This window comes from Camelus ferus, chromosome 23 (assembly GCF_009834535.1).
Source record: "Camelus ferus isolate YT-003-E chromosome 23, BCGSAC_Cfer_1.0, whole genome shotgun sequence".
NCBI classification, from domain to species: Eukaryota; Metazoa; Chordata; class Mammalia; order Artiodactyla; family Camelidae; genus Camelus; species Camelus ferus.
The window spans coordinates 14124792-14143295 of NC_045718.1; positions in this window are offsets into that span (position 1 = coordinate 14124792).

Sequence of the window (18504 nt, forward strand, 5' to 3'; positions counted from 1 at the left end):
CCTCCTGGGCCTCCTGTGGGAGCTGGCGCCCCCGTGGGAGCGCACGGAACCTGACGTCCTGCTTACCGACGGGCCTTAAAAACTAAAACCGCTCCCTGTAAAACAACAGCCGGGGGTGTCTGAGGGAGCAAGTGGCCCTTACGTTTTTAAAAATTATTTTTTATTTTTATAAATAAATATAGGCCGAATGACCTCCCTCTCCCCAGTCTCGCTGCATTCTCTAAGCAGCCCTGGGGTGGGAGAGAGGTCGGTGCTGGAGAAAGAAAGGAAGGAAGAAAGGAAGAAAGGTGAGACTAGGGGGAGGATGTTAGGTCTATTATATTTACTTATTATTAGGGATTTTTTTTTCAGTGGAGGTACTAGGGATTGAGCCCAGGATCTTGTGCACGCTAAGCACGCGCGCTCTACCACTTGAGCTGTACCCTCCCTCCCTGCCCTTACATTTTAATGTCAATTTTAGGGTTATCCCAGGAGATTTCTAGAGAAGTAACATAGCAAGGGCTTAAAAGGGTCCTGAATTCTAGACCTAGGCTTCTTGGGTTCAAATTCCAGCTCTGCCACTTACTAACTGTAAATTCACAGGCAGAGTCCTTAACCTTGCTGTGCCTCAGTTTCCGCATCCATAAAATGGGTATAATAATACCACCTGACGCATAGGCACAGGGCTGGTGTGGGGAGCGGATGAGTTAATGCAAAGGGCTTAGGACAGCGTCTGCCACACAAACAGGAGCTTCTACTGGGATCCTCTCGTTAATTAAACGGATGTGATTCTCACACGACCTCACGTGATTCGCACAATACTAGAAAGCAGGTAAAGATTTCTCTTCTTCACAGAAAAGGAAGCCAGGCTCAGAGAAGTCACAGCTAATACAAGAGCACATGGTTACTCAGAGCCAGGATCCTGAGCCCCACAGACGTGGCATAAAAAAGCCCTGAACTCTGGCATCCCCACCGTCTCCCCCTTCCCTCCCCTGGCATTCCTGTGGCCTCCCCACACGTTCCTGAAACCTCCCAATGACAGTTGGCTTTCCCACCTCAAGCCCACCATGGGCCAGGCAGGGGGAATGGTGTCCCACCCGCCACACTTACTTTCCCGGTCCTGGGCAGGGAGCCACACAGGAGCCACTCTGGGCTCCGATGACAGCGCTGGTGGGCGCTGTGGGCGGGCAGGAGCCCTGGCCCTCGCTTGGCTCTCCCAAGATGTGGCCTACACAGGATCCTGTATCTCCCGGCATCAACCTGCCAGGCTTTGCCAGGCTTTGCGGGCGCAGCTGCCCACGGCCCAGGGCAGCGGGGCTTGTCAGAGGGGGATGTCCTGGACCACCATACTCTGCCAGGGAAGGGGGCTGGGTTTGTGTCCTTGGACAGGCTGAGGACAGAGAGTGAGTTAAGAAGCTTGCTTTATATGGGAGCCAGATGTTATCTGAGAGGCAGAATGATGTTAAGTAGAAGGCTTAGGTGGGACCCTCAGACTGGGCCGACCTGGGCAGGGACACACCAGCTGTTGTGTGAATGCTGATCCCTTCAGGGCATCCTGGGCTTTGCAGCTCACACAGTCCGTTCTTAAATGTTGCCTCGCTAGGTCTCAGATGCCCTCTGAGGTAGGTATGGTTACTACCTCTGTTTACAGAACTGAAACTCAGAGCTCCTGTCTCCAATTTAGGGTCTTGCTACTAACCTCACCGTTGGAGAGACACAGACCTAAGCCAGGAGACCAGGCAGGTCCCAGACACACGTGGGAGCGGGTGACAGCGGTGGGGACAGGCGCTGCTCAGGGCCTTGCAACTGTTGCCAGGTGGTTGTGCAGCCCCAGGAGCACAAGGTCTTTGGATTTTTCCAAAGAGGCTGGAAATCTGGATTTTTAACATGTGAAGTTGCCCATTTTTTAATGTTGGCAACTAATTTAATTTAGTTTAAAATGTCTAGTGGGCTAAACAAAACACATTCTTGGGCTGGACTCAACTGAGGCTGCCAATTTGGAGACTTGGGCCAGCACACTGCCTCTAAGATGCCAGTAAGGCTGGGATAAGCCCCCACCCTCCTCAACTGAATTAAAATGTCCAAATGCCCTGGGAAGGGGGTGGTTAATACACAAATACTGGTCAACACAAACCAGTGAGTGAGCAATTATTTACTGAGTGTCTACAGGTCAGACTTAGCCTTGGGTATATGGAATATATCTCAGAAAAAACAGACAAAACACCAAACTTACAGAGTTTATATTCTAATTGGAAGACAGATGCTAAAGATAAATTTATAAAATGTATAATGTGTTAATAATAACCGCTAAGGAGAAAAAGAAGGTAGAAAGGGAACTTGAGAAGTTTTGTGCAGGAGTTTCAGTTTCAGAGACAGCCCCTGAGAAGGTGAGATGTGATTAAAGACCTGAAAGGGAGGAGGGAAGGAGTCATGCAGGGGGAATGTACAGAAAGAGAGAGTAGCCAGTGCAAAGGCCCTGAGGCCCAAGGAGAGTAGTGGAGGGGCTGAGAAACAGGAAGGGAGCAGGAGTGCCTGGGAGAGGGCTGAGCAGTAGTATTAGAGGTGAGACAGGTGAGAGGAGTGAAGAGGAGGAAGCCAAAGTAATTTGGACCCTGGGCCTCACTCTGAGTGAGCCAGGATGCTCCTGGAGTGGCAGCATCGTTCTTGCTGCTGTGCTGAGGCTCGACTCTAGAGAAGCAAGGGATGAAGTTGAAAGAGATTTTAAAAGGCTAGTGTGATCATTTTGGTGAGGAAATGGTGGTGGCTGGGGCCATGGTGGTGGCTGTGAGGTGAGAAGGGAGCAGACTCTGGACATGTTTTGTGGGCGAGCCCAGTGGTGTGCTGGTACAGGTTTAACCCAGCTCTTGCAGGGTGCTGGCTGGTGTCCACGGCATAAATATTCCTAACATGGCTGAGTCAGGCTACCAGCAGGCTGTCAGCCGGCCCCCAAGATTCCTAAAAGTTTTACGCTTGGCTCTTGCAAGCTGATACAGGCCAGCTTTGTCACACTTGGGTAGAACTAACGGGACTTGCTAATGGGTTGCATGTGGGAGGTGAGAGAAAGAGAACTCTGAGCTTTGGGCAAGTGATAAAAAAGTTACCATGTATTTAGTTGGGGGAAGAACACAGTGGGGTTTGTTTCAGGGGAAATACCAGAGATCTCAGTTTGGACATCGTAAATTTGAGAAACCCAATACATTTTCTTAAGCTTCACAAGACATTCTTATTACTGTGTCATATTCTCAGGGCTCATTTAGATGTACGCACACATTTGCCATTTTATTTGCTCTTCATTCCTTCTTGCCTCTCAGACCTTCCATCTGGGGTCATTTATTTGCCTTCTGTCTAAGGAGCAGAATTTCCTTTAGTGAGAAACAGTTGGTAGCAAACTTCCTGCTTCGTTGGGATTTTCCACTTTATTTTTATCATCTGAAAGCGTCTGTATTTCACGTCATTCTCCAAGTGTGTGTTCACCTGGGAAAAGGATTTTAGGTGGGCAGTTACTTCCCTTCAGCCTATTGAAAAAAAAATGTTTAAGATACACTTTCTTTAGGGCGAGGATGTAGCTCAGTGGTTGAGTGCAAGCCTAGCGTGCACGAGGTCCTGGGATCAATCCATTAAAGCTAAATAAATAAATACAAATCCAATTACCCCCGCCCCACCCCAAATCTGTAAAATACATTTTTAAAAAAGATAATCCGTCTTTAATATTTTTATTCATCTTTTGAGTCACTAACATTTCACACTGATGTGTCTGGCTGTGGATCTCCAGCTTGAGATTAATTTGTTTTCTTGAACTTGTGATTTGTTGTTTTTCATCAGCTCTGGAACAGCATTAGCTACTATCTCTTTCCATGTTGCTTCTGACGCAATTTCTCTCTCCTGTATTTCTGGGACTCCAGTTAACCGTATGTTGGTTCTTCTTATTCCACCCTCTGCGGCTCTTCCCTTTTGTTTTATAGTTTCCATCTTTTTGTTCTCCTGTGCTGAATTTTGGATAATTTCTTCTATCTTCTAGTTTACTAATGCTCTCCAGTTGTATCTTTTGAGCTTTCGTTTTTAGTAATTGGATTTATTACTTCTAGAAGTTTGATTTGGTCTTTTTTCCAAATGTAAATCAATTGTTATAGTCTCTTATTAACTGCATATATTTTCATGCATGTCTTTTATTTCTCTGAACATAGTAATAATAATTACTGTACAGTCTGTGCCTGATAAATACAAACCCTAGACTTCTTCCAGTTTAGCGTCTGCTGTCTGTTGTATCTATAGGTTCTTACCCATGATGACTGTTTCATGGTATATTTGGTTATTTTTTGTTTGCTACTCATCATATTGAAAAATCAATTTGGTAAATAGTTTGAGACATAGAGGATGAGAGTGCCTGGCTCCAGAGAAGTGCTATTTTTTGTTTGTTTGTTTTGTTTTTCGCTTTTCCCAAGCACTTACGGGCAGTATGTATCAGGACCCACCTTAAATCAAGTTCAAGTTCTTGAGGCTCCCTGAACCAGACAGTGACGAGATCGCTACTGAATTGTTACCACTCTGGCTTAATTTACCTTCAAGGGATCATTCTATGGGGTTCTTGCTTTTGAGGAAGAAGATCTCCCCATCTCCTTCAGATCTCAAGCTTTGATTCTATCCGCCTTGCCCTTGCAGGTACCAAAACAAAAGTTCAGATTTACTGGAATCAGCAGATACCCTCAGGGCATACTTTTAGTTTCCATTTTTCCTTCAATTTGTCCTGATTGTTCCATTCTGTCTTACTCTTTTGTTAAGCTCTTATTTTTTAGGGGAAAAATATTACTATTTTATCCATCACTTCTACATGTTTTTGATGGTTGTGTTGGTCTGAATAACCTAGTCCACCTGGCATAGTGCCGGCCATATAGTGGGTGCTGGATGAGCACTTGCGGGAGGAAGGGCCAGCCTGGGGGTGGTGCTGGGACACCGCATAAGCCTTCACAGGGCTTCTCCTCTCAAGGAGAAGCTGGAGTGAATTAAGTAATTCCTCTGAGGGCAGTTCTGAGATCTTATTGAGAGCAGAAGGTATCAGGCAAAGGGCCTGAGGTGAGGAGAGAGGGACAAGGCAGCAGAGGAAGACGACAGTGAGACAGGAGGGAAGGGGGCAGGGCAGAGCCATTAAAGGAATGACACACCAATTAGCACCAAGATGGCAGAAGAGTCAACTCCCAAGAAACCCTGAGGCCCAAGATGGCCAGAGAGTCTGCCTCCAGTGGACCTTGAACTTCATCAGACACATTGTAAATGTACTAACATGGTGAATGCACACCCACAGGCACCATGACAGTTCTGAAGCTGACCATGAAAGGTCACAGAGAGGGCAGTGGCCCAGTTCCTGGGACTCCCCACCCCTTCCCCAAAGTAGTTGGAATAACCCTCTCATTTGTTAGCATATAAAAACTAGCCACACTGCACCTCTGATTTCTCCGTCTCTCCTGCCTTCCAAGTGGGCCCCACTCTGTCTTTGGAGTGTGTCTACCTTTACTTCAGCTCCCCATCTTGCTCTCCGTGTACATCTCTCTAAATAAATCTACTTTTATTGCACTATGGCTCATTCTTGAATCCTTTCCTGCATGAAGCCAAGGACCCTCACTTGGTGGGGCGCATCCCAGGGACTCAACCTCCTCCAGCACAGCCCACTTTTCCCTGTATCAACAGGGCTGGCACAAGAGGCTGATGGGGAGGCAGCAGGGGCACCAGAAGACGGGGCAGCAAGAGAAAGGGCCCAGCGCTGGTCTTAGAAGCCGGGAGTGGGGCCAGGAGGGTGGGGGTGAAGTTCCCAAGAGGGAGGTTTGAAAAGTGAGCGTCCTGGAGCCACCTTGGCCCCCACCCACTGCAGGCTTGCGACGGGGGGAAGGGACCCAGCTCTGGGTCATAGGCACTGGGTGGAGTTGAAGGGGCCAGGAGCTGAACTGAAGGGTCGGGTCGGGAGAGTCCTGGCAGACCTGCGGGGCTTGGAGGCGCCTGGGGCTCTCAGGGCCTGGTGCAGAGGAGAGTGGGGAGCGGCCAGGATGATTTAATCCCTCAGTAACGTGGTGGCTAATGAATTTCATATCCCCTCCCTGAGCTCAGCCACAAGAGGAGCTTGAAGAACAGGGAGCCAGGACTGGAGTATAAAGAGGAAAGGAGGGGAAATGGAGGGATGGGTGGAAGGGAGGGCAGGACCAGAGGAGAGGGAAGGGGAGGGGGGGGGGGGGGAGCAGCAGGGTCTCCTGACAAGAAGGATCAGGGTGACAGCCTCACAGACCAAGTTATCCATGCCACACTCCTGTGCCCCAGCGGGAGGGGGACCATCCTAAATCAGGTTCAAAAATGCCAGCGTGATGGGGAGACACAGCTTCTGTCTGGGGCAGCATCCAACCGCTAGTCCAAGGGCAGAGCCGCACCCTAGGGCAATCATAGATGGCTCCCCCCTGAGTCTTCCCTTCCCCCTTCTGCCCACTCCTCCCCACCTCCCCATCTCCCCTCTCCCTTCCCCTCCCCAGAAGAAACAGGAGGGAGGTGGCTCCCTGCCCAGAGAGCTACTGCACTCAGAAGAGCAGACGGATGAATAACATTCATGAAATAAAAGCGCTGATGACAACACCTCCGTTTACCCAGCGCCGGTCTCCAAGGAACCCAAAGCTCCCTTCATATCCAAGTCCCACTTAAGGCGGAAGGGAGCTTCTCTGTCCTCCAATAAAGATCTAAATACATGAAAGGAGCCCCCATTCCAGCATGAGAGAGGCAGGTAGCCTGAAGGAAGGACTTCCCCACAAGGTCATGTCAGCTTGACATGCTAGGCTGATGAGGACTCTGGGAATGAAGGCAAGGTGGGGTGGGAAGCCTTTACTTCCGGGGGTCTCCAGGGACAGCAGAGCCACCCCTTGCCCACGCTGCCCCCACAGCTCCCCATGCCTCTTCCCTAACTCCATAGCCTCTCACTGAGCCCCGGCCCACGGAGCAGACAGTCGGGGCTGCCAGCCACCTTCCAAAACATGTTTTGCCTTCTTGCCTTCATTCTGTGGCTTGGCTCAACCAGGCCTGAAAATTCTCCACACCTGGGGTGGGCCAAGACGGGATGCTCCGCTGTTAGCATCACTGTTTCCAGCTTGAAAGCCCTGCTCTGTCCTCAGAACAGCCTTATGGGACAGGACAGCATGTCCTGAGGCCACAAGATCTGTCAGGGGCAGCTTCCAGGGCCACACGGGGGAAGGGGCATCAAGAGACCACGGCTTGGAGGCCTTGGGTCTTGCTGCACAGCCCCGAGTCCCACCCCAGAGAGCCTCCCAAGGAGCATCCATGACGGTCTCCCAAAGCCTGGCTGGGGGGGCTGCCTCAGCTCACCACCGAGAGGGGACAGGACTGGAGGGGCACCATTTGTGACCAGCAAATTACTTCCCAGCTCCCAGCCCTCGGCCCAGAGCTCCCTTGGCTAAATCTTCCGTCGATGGACGCCAAGGCCAGTGTAAACACGACAAAGGAAACACAGTGTCTCTTGGCAAAGACACTTCATAACAATGCTCTGGATTCTTCCACGAGGCTATTTCATGAGCCGCAGACATAAAAAGCCTCCTTTACTGTGAATCTTTGGGTTCAGACAGCCCTTATGGGCCTTGGTGCCCCGGTTGCCCTGTCTATGTGTGTGTCGCCCGTTTTAGACCGAGAGTCCGTGAAGCACTTCAAACACGCCCTGAGGCCCCCACTACCTGCCCCGGGCACCGGCTGGGAGGCAGCGATGAAGCCAGTCGTGGCTCCTCTTCCCCACACCCGTCGGCTGGGAGAGTCCCTTCTCACACTGCTCGCAGGCAATGCCCGTCTGATGGGGAGACACAGCCTCTCTCTGGGGGAACTTTCAACCTGAGAGCTAAAGGCAGGGCCACACCAGACAGAGAGCAAAGGAGACTCAAGAAGAAACCATAGACAAGCAGGTGTGAGCAGAAGGCAGGGTGCGCGCGGGGCAGAGGGGCCCAGGGAGCTGCTCAGGCGGGCTGCCTTCCCTGCAGGCACGAAGGATGCTTAACACAATATCCCAGGCCAGATGGTGGCTCCACTGCGGAGAAGCAAGCTGGGGCCCATGACAGCTAGCGAAGGGCGTTCTCCTCTCTCTCCCTCTGCTTCAGCCTCCTGCCCTGTGTCGACAGCCTCAGGAGACACAGAAGCCTCAGGCAGTGGGTGGGAGTTCATACACGCATTGCTGTGACAACCCACAGTAGCCTGTCTGAACCCAGCAGACTGAGAAAGGAGAAAGCTGGGGCTGAGAACATTGGCTTCCACCTTTGCCTCTGGCTGGGTCCTTTCCCTCTGGTGGGGCTGGAGTGGGGGGGGGGGCCAGGGGTGAGCAGCCACGTGGCTCGACCTCTGCGCCCTGTGATTTGGCTCTGAATAAGGCCAGGGCTGTTCACGGGAGCAGGGAGGAGGGGTCCGGGAGGCAGGAGGGAGATGGGGCACCACTCCCCGAGCTGCAGGCCAACCAGTCATTTTTCCAGACTGGGCAAGCAGAGCAGAACATAGGAAAAATAAAAGGAAAGGAGGCTGAGGCTTGTGGGTAACGAGAGGCGTGGGCAAGGGTCATACCACCTGCTGGAAAGGAGAAGACCACTCTGTTATCTCAGTAAAAGCCACAGACGAGGTCTCAGGAGAGCAGGATTCCAGCCGAGCCTGACACCAGGAGTTGTGTGGGTAGGAACTGAGTTATATCATGTTTCACTAATTAATACCACCACCCACCCAGACTCACCGTGAATTACCATTCATTCTGCAAACATCATCAGCACGGTACAGGCAGCAGGGACTTGCAGCCAGGCTGCCTGGGTTCAAATCCCAGCTTTGACACTTAGAGACTATTTAATACTCTTACTAAATGAAAGAAGCCAGTCTGAAAATGCTACAAACTGTACGATTCCAACCAAATGACGTTCTGGAAAAGGCACAGCTACGGAAACAATAAAAAGGTCGTAGTTTCCGGGGTTTGGGGAGAGGGAGGGAGGGAGGGATGAATAGATGGAGCACAAGGGATTTTTAGGGCAATGAAATTATTCTGTGTGATACCATAGTGGTGGCTACATGTCATTATGCGTTTGTCAAAACCCACAGAATGTCCAACATCAAGAGTGAGCCCTAGTGTAAACGGCGGACTTTGGTTGATAATAATGTGCCCACGCTGGTTCATTGATTGTACCAAATACGCCACATGGATGAAGGATGCTGAGGGTAGGGGAGCATATACGGTGGGTGGGGAGGGCTGTGTGCAAACTCTGTATTTTCTGCTCAATTCTGTTGTGAACCTGAAACCGCTCTAAAAGAAAAAAGTCTATTGGAAAAAAAAAAAAGTAGAGGAGGGAGGAGCAGAACTCATTGAGAAGCACCCAGGAAGCAGGAGAAGATTGTGGGAAAATGCACAAAATCTTAAAAAAAAAATAAGACTGTCTAATACTCTGTAAAATGGGGATGATAACAAAAATACTACTGTGGCGGTTATGAGGATTAAGGGAGCTGATGCACTGTAAAGTCATGGCACAGAGTAACCTCTTAGGAGTGCTAGCTAGTCTGACCATCACTACTTCTGTGAATGAAAAATATTGCCAGTCATGCCAGTAAACAAAGCACACTGCGGCCATCAAGCCATCAGCCACTGCTGCCCACCCCCCCCCCCCGACAGCGAGCGGTGGGAGCTCAGGATGGAGACCAGCAGGCAGCCCCCTCTGCGGCCGCCCCCCAGTGGTGCCCCCTGAGGGAACTCAGGACGGGAAAGAATAGGACACTGGCCCTAGATAGCTGGGCACGTATCAGAGGAATGATTTCAATAAGCCTGGACCTCTGCACCTCCCCATACAGTAGAAAAGCACTAAATTCTTCAGCTTGATGTATCTGGTTTTCTTTTATAAACAGTAATCCTTTGATGTTCCGACTACTGGGTCTTTGTTGCAAAAACCCATATATCCTGGCTGCCTCCTTGCCACTTCGGAACAGTCTCTTAGACCCATCTGAGAGGCTGCCTGCTGGGCGCAAGTCCTCAGAAAGTCCACCGAATAAAACATAACTTTCAACTTTTAGGTTGTGCGTTTTTTTTATCAGTTGACACTTGTCTGCCAGATCCTTGCCGGGAGCTGGGTTCCTTGCCTTGGAGACCCTCCGATCACACAAAGGAGGCAGGCAGGGAAACCAGCAGTGCCGGCACGGTAAGCGCAGTACCAGAGCCGCAGCCCAGGGGAGCAAGCTCAGTCCGCCTGTGGAAATCGGGGAGAGCTTCATATAGGAGCTAACACTTGATTTGGGTCTTGCAGGGTGAATAGGAGTTCCCCAAATGGAGAGGAAGGAAGAAGGACATCGGAACCTGCACTGAGCAAAAGCCTAGACACACGAAAACCCAAGAACACCTGACCTCGTGAATCTGGCTCTCAGGTTCTGGAGGAATTATGGAAGGAAGTGAGAATGGCAGGAAAGCCAGGTCAGGCTGCGGGGCCTCAGGGGTCATGCTAAGGCATCTGACCTTTGTTCTGTAAACAACTGAGATGCCGCAGAATTTTAAGCAGGGGGGGTTACGTGATCAGGTTTGTGTTTTGGGAAATAACATACTTGGTGGGTCACGGAAAATAGATTAGAAAGTGAGAAGGCTGCAGAAAAACACGCAGGATTTTGCAATGGCTTGGACAAACATAAAAGAGGAGAAATTATTCTAGAGCTTCTGGGCTGGCTGCCTGGTCACACTGGGGCCAGGGTGCAAGATAGTGACTCTACTGTGTGTCAGAACCATGCCAGATCCCAGGGCTCCAAGTAGGAGTCAGATTCAACATAGGCCCCTGGGGAGCTGGTGGACCAGGCAGACAGGAGGACATAGGAGGGCAGGGAAGTGGCACAGGTCCTGGGTTGGACACACACTAGGGGACCACTGGAGCACATCTGTCAGCGGATGGAGGGACCCTTAAATTAGGAAGCCCACCAAAGTGTGGGTCCTTGCTGCCGGCTGTGAAAGAATTCACGGAGCAGAGGCAGAGGGACAAAGTAAGAAGCTGCTTTATTGTTCAGAAGGGGAAATGTAAAGAAAATGCTTGAGCAGAGAGAAGGAAAGAAAATCACTTGAGTGAGGAAAAGACACTAGAGGGGGAGCCGTCAGCCGTGGCCGGGAGACACAGCTCCAGCCTGAGTCCAGCCACGTGGACTTTTACGGGAGGCTTCTGCCGTCACGTCCTCCTTCTGGGTGTGATGGAGCCAATCAGTCCTCGTTCGAGGTTTTCAGTCCTTGCATGGGCTTTTCCGGTTGTTGTCATGGCAACAGTCAACTGTCATGGTGCTGGTGGGTGTGTCATTTAGCATGTTAATACACTACAGTGAGTGTGTGATGAGGCTCGAGGTCCACTAGAAGTCAAGTCCTCCACCACCTTGGGCTCTGTGTTCTAACCAGTTCTTGCGTCTTCTCTGCAGCTCCCTCCTGAGACTTGGATAAGAGTAGTTGGTTTCTAGTCGAGGGAGGGGCAGGGGTATGATCCTGGGAGCAACAACCTTGGAAACAAAAAGGAAAGTTGCTTTTCACTGGAATGGCTGCAGTATGGTGTAGTCAGCATTTCCTCCGACCCCAATCTCCAAAGATTCCGTTCAGCCCTGGAAGTTCTAAAGGGAAATGAGGGAGTAATCACAGTGAATTGCTGAGTGAGGTGGTCAGAGTCATTGCCATCCCCCAATGTCTGCAGGCTTGTCCTCGTCAACTGCTTGAATCTGCTCTTCTAAGACTCAGGGAGGCCTGGCGACATCAGCTTTTCTATAAACAAGAGGCAGGGGAAGGGGTGGGGGAGCACCAGGTCCTGCCCTCTTTCACTTGGACAAGTGCCATTGCCACCCCCAGGGCTGGAGAGAGAAGTGCTGTCAGGAGAGCATCCTAGAAGGCGCAACCCCTGGGGGAGGGAGCGGAGAGCAGAGGTGTGGAGACGGGAAGCAGCCTGGAGCGTTCTGGTTGTGGGGAGACAGTCACATGGTTGGGGCCTAGAGTCTGAGCAATGGGGCTGGAGCAGTAAGCGAGGGTCCAAGTGTGGAGCCTGGGCTGCGTTCTGTAGGCCTATAGTTCTCAGCCAAGGCTGTGGATCCCATCTCTCTCACTGTGGCAGCCTTTAACAATATAGATCTACTCAAATCAGCATCTCTAAGAGTGGGGCCTCGGGCATTTTTAAGAGCTCTCAGATGAATCTGACAGTCACTGTGGACTAGAAACTATAGTTATGGGGACACGTGGCCGCTGAAAGGTGACCTGGTCAGATCCATGCCTGAGGAAGAGGCAAGTGGAGGGTGGAGAGCAGAGGGAGGGGCGAGGCAGGAAGACCCATTCAGGACTCCAGCAGTGGTGCAGTGCCACTGCAGGTAAGAGTGGGGACACTGCCAAGGCCATTGGAGAGGGAGCGGTACAGCTCAGTGCTAGAGGGCATGCTTAGCATGCACAGGGTCCTGTGTTCAATCCCCAGGGCCTCCATTAAAAAAGTAATAATAATAAAAATTTAAAAATCTAATCAGCCCCCCCAAAATTTTTTTAAAAATAAAAAGCCATTAAGGAAGTAGACAACGGACAACTGACAACTTGGGGAGTCCATGTGGGGATGCGGAGGGGTGGGGGGCAGTAAGGAAGAGAAGGGTTGAGAATAACTCTGTATTTTAGGAATGAGAAATTGAGGCCTAGATCACACAGTTTCAAGTGTGAGGATTTCTTTTCAACATAGAAAGAAAGAAGGAAAGAAAGAAAGAAAGGGAAAGAAAGAAAAAAGAAAGAGAGGAAGGAAGGAAGGAAGAAAGAGAGAGAGAGAAAAAGAAAAAGAAAGGAAGAAAGGAAGAGAGAAAGATGTGATGACAGTTAAACTGCATTAATAGAAAATACCCAAGGACACCAGCTACATGGACTTAGAGATTATGTTAAAGATTCTGCATTTTATTCATCACAACAGCAGGGATGAACACAAACAAGAGCACTGGAAGCAGAGCAGCCTGGGTTCAGTCTTATCTCTGCCACAATTCGATGTGTGATGAGGCACGTTAACTACGCCTCGGTCTCTCACCTGTAAGATGGGTATTTCAGCGGGGAAGGTCTCTCACCCGGGGAAGGACTGCCGCGTTGTGCGTGTAGAGGGCTGAGAAGGATGCTTGAGCTACAGCAAACCTCAACAAGCCTTAGCTGTCACTGTCACTGTCACTCCGTTTAAAGATGGTGCTTGGTGCACATGCGGATGTGAGGACCGCCAAGGTCATATGTGGTGGTCCCTGGCAGGGCGGCCTTGCTCCTGCCCTCCTAAACTTGGCAACATGGGGCGTAAATAACCACATATGTCCACGTGCTATCACCACATGGCTGCAGTGTGACCGTGTCTACGGAAGGCAGTGTCGTTACCCGATACTCTGTTGCGCGGAGCAGGATGGCATCGGTGACTTATCAGAACTATACCTGGAACCTGGATACTAGATCCAGGTGATGTGACTTGCAAAAGGCAGTTTTTACAGCATAATAAAATTAAGTTAGACTGGATTTCCAGGATGATGTAATCGGAGGGCAGAAGAGGCATGCAGGACCTTGGAGGACCTCATCTTGGAAGACAGAATGCCACTCGTTACCCCTCCCCCGAGCCTGGCTTCTCGATGCTCTGGGGAGCTCTGGAAACGATGCTGACCGAGCAGCTCCCAGGCCAGCGCTGTCAGTCACACCAGCTGATGGTGTAGCGGGACTGCTCAGCTGGCCCACAAACCGACAGCCTGTAGACAGGACAGTGGACGAAGAGCGGAAAGGGATTTCAGGGTCCTCCTGCCCTCCCTGCGTGGCGGCAGACACGTCTCATTTCTTCCCGCCGTCTCTGCCCCTCCATTGGGTTGACACGAGCAGGTCAGCTCTGAGCAGGTCAGTCCCGTGCTCCCCGCCTCAGCGGAGGGGGAAACGGAAGCAGCCTAGGAGTTCTTTGGCTTCATTTTCCACAAGCCAGAGAGCCCTTGGGGGCTTCTGGGCATAAATACAGTGTCTTGGCCAGAAGGAAGGGGGGCAAGGAAGCTTCCTCCGGGGAAGAAATGGCCCAGGTCAGAGGAGAATCTGGGGTGTGTGGGGCCTGCACCCCTGGCAGAGTGCCAGGCAGCCAGCATGGCTCCAGAAAGGAAATGAGAGTTTTGCAGAAGGTTCCTGTCCTCTGAACACAGCCTCAGAAAGTGTCAGAGGGCTGCTGGACCAGAGGGGCCTCCCAGCACGGCGGGCGTGTCCTGCAGCCCTGGAGGCCAAACATTAACTGTCTCAGGGCCTGGACAGCCCTGGGGGAGGGACACCCAGGACTGCGATGGAGTTTTCCACCATCCCAATGGCACGCATGTTCAGTTTCAGAAATTAAGTTAAAGTTTAAATTACAGAATAATCTCTACCTAATAAAACTGAAAAAGGCAAAAAATAAAAATAAAAAAGATGTATTAAAAACTTAAAAGAAAATTTAAAAATACATTACAGAATAATCTGATAGACTGAGTCAACAGACTGCCACTGATGTCTGCTGCACACAGATGAGAAAACTGAGGCTCTGAGAGGGCCGACGAGTAGCTGAGGCCACCCAGTTAGGACGGAAGCGAGGCCGGACCAGAACAGGACCCCAGTTTGTGAGACTCCAAGCCCAACACTGCCCACCTTAAAGATGGGGTCGGGTGGAGAGGAGCCCCAAGCCCAAATGTCCACCAACAGGGCCTGCTGAGAGGGGGGAGGGTATAGCTCAGTGGTTAGAGTGTGTGCTTAGCATGCAGGGGTCCCAGGTTCAATCCCCAGAACCTCCATTTAAATGAAACCAACCAACGAACCACTCTAACTACCCCACCCCCGCAAAACAGAGGCTGGTCAGACAAATATGGGGCAGAGAGAGAGAGAGAGAGCTTTAGGTACCAACATGGAGTGATTATCAAGATATCCTACTGAGTGAAAGCGAAAGTCCATGGTTACCTGTACCTGTTGTTTGTAGGGGCATTAAGGCAGCCCAGCAGGACACAGGAAACCGCGATGCTGATCCTCTCCTGGAGGAAACGATGATGGGGAGACCGGCAGGAGGGTAACATTTTCCCTGGTGCAACTTTTTTGTACCCTTTGGATACTTTTGACTCAAAAGAAAGCATTACCTATTCATATTTTTAAAATAATAACATTTTAAAAAAGAGAATCTCCTTGTTCAACCCTCTTAAATGGGATGAAACAAACTCTCACTGAGCACCCAGGGAGTGCCAAGCCCCGGGTGGGTGCTGTGGGTTACGCCGTGATGAGCCTGTGTTGTCTCTGCCCACCAGCAGCCGCTCACCCCGGGCAACCCGGACCCCCCAGGCTGAGCGGAGGCACAAGTGACCACAGGACTCCCACCACAGGTCCTCCCTGTTGAGCTCATGCCCAGACCCCTGGCCACCCCAGGCTGTGAGCCTCAACTGGGGAGGGGTGAGGGTCTGCCCCAGGTCCAGTCCCCGTGGATCTGATGAGGACAGAGCACGCTGAGCCAGAACCCCTCAGGGCCACACTGCTCCTTCCCAGCAGCAGCGTCTGCAGACAGGGCCGCAGCCCATGGAAAGGATCAGACAAGACTGCGCCCTTTCTTCTCTTGCTTTAAGCTCTCACTGCTCGTCATCAAGCAGCAGTTACTGTGCAGATCAAATAAGCCATGAGCCGCCAAGATGGGATTTCAGCCTGGGTGGGAAATGTGAGCAGGTCCTGACTGTCTGGAAATGTAGCTTTTGTCTACCACACTGGGGAGCCCCCTCCCTCCCCTGCCTCGTCCTCCTGCACTTTCTGCCCCCGCATTGTGCCCCAAGCCCCATCCTAGGAGGCGGCAACCGCAGAACCCCAGTATCTTGACTTTCCACCCCTTTCCCCAGCAAGGACAAGCCTTTCTAAGGATCTGGCTTTCTGAAGCCAATGAGTCGCAGAATGCTCTCCCAGCCAACGCTTCCAATGGTCGTCGTGCTGCCCTGGGTGTGCCCTGAGCAGGCGATGGGGCAGGGTTATTACCTTTGTCACGGGCATGTTTGAGACCTGCTCACCGCATAGGCAGGGAGCAGCAGACCTAAAATTTTAGCCCCCGTGTCCAGGCCCCAGACCTCAAGCTCTCTTCACGCTGCTGCTAGAGGAGAACTCAGAGGTCCCTTAGTGCAACCTTGAGTTTTCAAACAATGAAGTGAGGCCAGAGAGGGAGAGGGACATCTCCAAGGTCATACAAGCTGGAAGAGGCAAAGCCAGGTCTTAGACCCCAGTCCCCTGCCTCCCGCTGTGGAGGCTGCGTTGGCCTCTGTCCCGGGATGAGAAAGGTCGGTTGGCTGAGACAACCTGACACCGTCCCTCTTCATTACAGCTCCCCGATTTGTCCCAACTGCATTTCTCAGTGTTGCCCCTAGACCAGTGGTTGTGACCCCGGCTGTCTTCAAGGCCTGGCAGGTGGGTACCTGAGTGAGGCAGTCTAAGCCCTCAACCCCAGGACAAGAGTGCATAGAAGGGCATGACTGCATTCACTGGGAAGCGGTCTCCTGGGCTTAAAAGCTGCAAATCCAGTTTTCTTAAAATTTTAATGTTTCAAAATATACCAGTGGTGTTTGTGCCGGGGGGTGGGGGCAGGGGGTGGGCGCGGACAGAGCGAGCTGGGCCGTGAGTTAGTGACTGATGGGGCTGGGTATCGGGTCCAGGGCATTAGTAACACCCCTCTGTATACATGTGTATATATTTAAAATTACCAGAATAAAAAGTTTATTACTATGCTATCAAAAACCATATTGTGTCCTCAAGCCCTATTAGAGCCACATGCTCCCAGTTAGAAAAGTCTGCTCTTAACATTTCCGAACACCTGCCTGGCCATCTCCAACCTTCCTTTCTTTTTTTTTTTTAAACTTTTTTTTACTTTTTAAACTTTTTTTAAACTTTTTACACATTTTTTACTTTTTAAAAAATTTTAAAACTTTTTTTAACTTTTTTAAAACCATTTTTTACTTAAAAAAATTTTGCTTGTTTGTTTCTTTGGTAGGGGAGGTAATTAGGTTTATTTATTTTTATTTATTTTTTAATAGAGGTACTGGGGATTGAATCCAGGACTTCCTGTGTGCTAAGCATGCACTCTACCCCTGAGCTATACCCTCCCTGCTAACTCTCCTTTCAATTCTCTCTGCACAGCCTAGGACAGGGGAGGGGAGGGAGAGACAAAGGAGACGTATAGGCTTGGTGAGGGCTTAAAGCTGGTCACCATCGATGCCCAAGAGCAGAGACTCTGGGGATTCAGATAAATCCCATAAAAATGGATGTGAACCACACCACCTGTTCCCCATCTAACCCCACCCACCCCTAGCCCCTACCCATCCTTCCTGCACCTCACTGTATCTCGCTCACCTTTCTCAAACTCCGCTCACCACCCACCACACCAGAGGAAACAGGCAATTCTAGGGTCTGATGTTCTCAGTCTGCAGAAGGGGACATTATCATTTGGGTGAACAACACAATGATGAGTAGCCCGACACATACAGGGTTAAGGTGACATGGAGGGCCGCTGCACTGTCTCCCAGCAAGACCTCGCCAGCCAGCGCCAGCAGGTGTGGAAGGCACAAGGTATGGGGTGGAAGGTGGATGGGAAAAGAAGGCACAGGTTTGATTTTTTTCTTCCCCATTTCTTAGGCTGACACCACTCACCATAATCCCTCTCCTAAATCCTGACGTCTTCCTAGTTTATAAAGTGCTGTCACGTTTATATCATTTAAACCTCCCAATACTGTGAGGTAGGGATTATCCCCATTTTACAGATGAGGAAACTGAGGCTCCACATGATCAAATGACTTGCTCAAGATCACATAACTTGTAAGGGGCAGAGCCCAGGGCTGCTGACCCTAATTTTAATGTTCTTTCCTCTACCCCAGACTGGGGAGGGGTGGAGGGAGCTCCCCGTCCCTGGGCTCTGCGGCTCTCCGGGGACCTGATGATAGAAAAAGTAAATATCACTGAGTTTTCTAAGCAGTCCACGAGGTAGCAGGATGTTTTGATGGGCTGCTACTTAACATTTAGCTACAAATGTACTGCAGTTTTTAAATTGAGGAGGATTGTTAGGGGTAACGGTTACTTGAATGGGTCTTCAGGGATGACACGGACAGGGGACATTTGGATTTCCCCACGCACTTTGTGTGATGACCTTACAGCCCCCAGATCTCTTCTGAGTGTGACCTGTATGCAGAAGCTGAAAGAAGACACTGACACTGTGCACATGGACAGTGACTTTAGGCCTGACATCACATCTGAATTCCGCCTTACTTTGGTGGTGTGACCCCAGGCCGGACTTCACCCTCGCTGGTCCTCACGCACCCCTCCTGCAGCCAAGCCAGGCTGTCCTCTTGCAGCGCGTGCACTGCGGGGCTCCGTTCCCCTGGCGACCTCCTAGGGCAGGTGGCTTAGGGAAGGGCTGCCACTGCTCTGAGAAAACCTCCCACAACGACTCACATTTGGGAATTTAACACCAGGGGAGCAGGAGGCATCAGAAGCAAGGCAGTCATTAGGAGGAGGACCGAAGCAGCCTGGGGCTG